This window comes from Lutra lutra, chromosome 17, assembly GCF_902655055.1.
Source record: "Lutra lutra chromosome 17, mLutLut1.2, whole genome shotgun sequence".
NCBI classification, from domain to species: Eukaryota; Metazoa; Chordata; class Mammalia; order Carnivora; family Mustelidae; genus Lutra; species Lutra lutra.
In genome coordinates this window covers 54,671,605-54,675,951 of record NC_062294.1, presented here as the reverse complement: position 1 = coordinate 54,675,951, position 4,347 = coordinate 54,671,605, and positions in this window count along the sequence as shown.

Genomic DNA, 4,347 nt, shown 5'->3' with positions numbered 1-4,347 from the left:
AACTGTACAGTCCCTAAGTTTATTGGCCATCGACGAGATCACCGTTTCCTTCTAATGCAAACCTGGCGCTCCATCAAGAGCGGGCTCTTTCTAAGTAGTACTTTATATGATGCCGAACAGCTACATTTTCCAGTAGCTACAACCATGTTTTCCAAGACATGCTGAACTCTTCAGATCCCCTTCACGGTCCTTGAGCGTCTCAGGGTCCTCCAGCAGAGCCAGGCCTGTGCTTCCTGTTCACTAAGCCACCTTGTCTACGAGGAGCGATTCCACGGGAGACATTAATCAACTGCAGGCTTCTTCAAAGGACATCAGGCCATGTCCTTCGTTTAGACATTGCCATGATTTTGCATTTTAACTTGCTCTGGACCCTCAAAAGTATTTTTTTTCTTTTAAAGATCCATTTGTAGGTGCCTAGGTGGCTCAGTGGGTTAAAGCCTCTGCTTTCAGCTCGGGTCATGATCCCAGGATCCTGGGATGGAGACCCACATCAGGCTCTCTGCTCAGCGGGAAGCCTGCTCCCTCCTCTCTCTCTGCCTGCCTCTCTGCCTACTTGTGATCTCTGTCTGTCAAATAAATAAAATCTTAAAAAAATAAATAAATAAAGATCCATTTGTTTGTGACACAGAGAGAGAATGAGAGGGAGGGGGACAGGGAGAGAGACTCTCAAGCAGACTCCGTTCTGAGCACAGAGCCCAATGCGGGGCTCAATCTCTCAACACTGAGATCATGACCTGAGCCAAAACGATGAGTCAGACACCTAACTGACTGTGTCTGGCGTGATAACATTTGCAAAGGAAACATTTGCCAAGATCTGGAGACATTTATATCATCATTGTGGTGGTTCTACTGGTATCTAGTGGGTACAGCCGTGCTGCTAAATATCTTCCAGTGCACGGTACAGCTTCACGCATTGGAGCATTATCTGACCCACAATGTCAACCGAACAGTACAACTTATACCACGTAAACACCAATCAAAAGAAAGCAGACATGTCATATTAATACCAGATAGATTTCAGAGAAAATAAAGTTACTAAATAAAAAGGGGGAGAGTACATGGTGGTAAAAGTTCAATCAAGGTGACTGAGCAATCTTGAGTGCACATGCACCAAACAACAGCTGCAAAATATGTGATGCCACAACTCACAGAAACTGACAAGAGAAACAGACACAGTCACAGTTACAGCCCGAGACTTCAGTACATGTCTCTCAAGAACTCTAGAGCGATGATAGGAAATCAGCAGGACACTGATGAATTTCACACCCCCACCAAGTCATAGGATCTCATCAGCTTTTTGGCAACACCACCCAGACACAGGAGATGACACATTGTTTTGAAGAACACACGCCAGGACAGATCATATTCTGGGTCATAAAACTCCCCTCAACAAATTTAGAAGAATGGAATCATGGACTGTGTTCACTGACCACAATGGAATCCAACTACAAATCAAAAACAGAAAGCTAACAGGAAAATCTCTGAACACTTGGACACTATAAACAACTTACCTTCCGATAATCCACAGGTCAAAGAGGAAGACTCAAGGGAAATACACAGGCTGAAAGAAAATGAAAATACAACACGTCATAATCTGTGAGGTGTAACTAAAGCAGCACTGAGAGGGAAATTGGTAGTACTCAATGTTTACGCTAGAAAAAGGGGAAAATAATCCACGAATAATCTAAATTGCAGTTAAGAAAAAAGAGCGGAAAAAAATAAACACAAACCAAGCAGAAGGAAGGAAATAATAAAGGCAAGAACAAAAATAAGTAAAATTGAAAACAGGAAAACAACAGAGAAATAAAGAGCTGGCTCACTAAAAAAAAAAAAAAAATCAATAAAATCCACAATTCACTAGCAAAGCTACCAAAGAAAATAAAACACAAATTACTTGTAACAAATTAAACAGGGAATATTACCCCAGAGCCCGCAGACATCAAAAGGATAGTAAGGGACAAATACAAAACTCTACACACATATACTTGAAAACTTAGCTGAAATGCAACAATTACTCCACACATACACCCGACCACAAATCACCCATGCGAAATAGGTAATAGGAATACTTTGAATTGCAAATCAAATGTGTAATCTCAGAATATCCTCCCCAAAAATAAACCTGCAGGGGCGCCTGGGTGGCTCAGTGGGTTAAGCCTCTGCCTTCAGTTCAGGTCATGGTCTCGGGGTCCTGGGATCAAGGCTCGCATCGGGCTCTCTGCTCAGTGGGAAGCCTGCCCCCCACCCCCGCCTCTCTGCCTACTTGTGATCTTTCTCTGTCAAATAAATAAATAAAAAAGAAATTGTTGCATTACAGGGATTAAAAAAATAATAATAAAATAAACCTGCAGGCACAGTGAGTGGCGAGAGTTTAGTTAATATTTCTGCCTCATTATCCATTTTGTGGGGCCAGGTGGCCTGTAGGGACCTTGAACTGACACTAGCTCCTCCCTTGAGCACATGCCCTAGATAACAGCCCACAGAGTCACAGGCAATCGTTGGTTCCAGATACAACTCTTCCAACCATCCCTATGATAACCATTCTCCCGCACCTCCTAGGGACTTCCCTTTGGCCCCTTTAGATAAGACCCCTCCCCACCCCCAAAAGCTTACCAAAAGCCTGCTGTGTTTGGTTTGAATTGACCAATGTGGTCTTACCCCAGAACCCCAAAGCATTCCACTGAGGGACACTAATAAAGGCATGTGGCCTAGGTCCTGGCCTAAGGTCACTTCCTGTGCGCTGCCATAACCTCCTCACATGACCCCTACAGGTGTACAGAATAGCTCCCCCAGATCTGTGAGTAGCAAACTTACTCACTTCACTTTCCCTTATAATCTGTTACTGAACCATGGCTCACCGTCTCACATCGAGGGCTCTATTAAACAAATATTAATACAACCAAGTCACAACAGCAACACTATACACAATTCTATCAAACTTACAAAGAATCAACAAATTTGACACAATTTCTTTCAGAAAATAGAAGGGAAGGCAATACTTTTCCCAACTAAATTTACGAGGCTGGTATTAGCATGATACCAAAACTACACAAAAACATTAAGGGGGAACAAAAGATAACTACCAACTAAATCCCAAATGAAGATGCAGAAATTCTTAGCAAAATATTAGCCATAGAAATCAACAATACAGAGGATTGTACACCATGACCAAACGGGTTTGAGGGACAGGGGCCAGTTTCAAATTCCAGTCAGTGCAATCCACCATGTTTGTTAACAGGCTGGAGAAGAAAAATCACAGATCCTGTCAACTGATACAGAAAAAGCATTTGACAAAATTCAATATCCATTTACAATATAAACTTTCAGAAAACTAGGAACAGACGGACATTTCCTCCACTCAGTAAAGAACTCCTACAAAAAACTTACAGCACACATCATACTTCATGGTGAAAGACTGAAGGCTTTGCCCACAGAGACTGGGAACAAGGCAAGGATGTCTACTCTCACCATCAATATTTGACGTGTTACTAGAAGTTCAAGCCAGTGAAGCAAGGGAAGAGGAATAAACAAAAGTGATGGAAAAAGGAGAATAAAATATTGTGCCCATTTGCAAAATCATCATGGTTGTGGTAGGCTGAATAACACCCCCACCCCAAAGGATGGGCATGTCCTCATGCCTGTAACATGGGAGGGTAACCGTAAACATCGTAAGGGAGATGCAGATGTGCTCTGGTGAGATCGTGAGATGCGAGATTATCCAGGATGGTCTGGTAACCGCAGAATGGTCCTGAGGGTCTGTATAAGAAGGATGCAGGTAGGGCACCTGGGTGGCTCAGTGGGTTAAAGCCTCTGCCTTCAGCTCAGGTCATGATCTCAGGGTCCTGAGATCGAGCCCCACATCGGGCTCTCTGTTCGGCGGGGAGCCTGCTTCCCCCTCTCTCTCTGCCCGCCTCTCTGCCTACTTATGATCTCTCTGTCAAATAAATAAATAAAATCTTAAAAAAAAAAAAAAAAGGATACAGGTAGAGTTAGCCACATAGAAGTCGGTGAAGTGACGGAAGCCAAGGGCAGAGCTGAACAAGCCCTAAGATGCTAGCTGCCGGCATCTGAAGATGGAGGAAGGGGACCAAGAGGTAGAGGATGTCAGCAGCCCCGGGATGTGGGAAGGTAAGGACAGAAATTCTGACCTGCAATATCTAGAAGGAGCACAGTGCTCTGGTTCCGTGATGTAGAACAGGCCTCCGGAACTGTAAGAGAATAAACTTGTCAGTTTAAGTCGTTCAGGTCATGGTAATTTGTCACAACATCAACAGGAAGATGTCTGAAGTTGTATATGTAGAAAATCCAAAGGAATGTACAAAAATGTGTAGAAAAAGTAAAATTTGC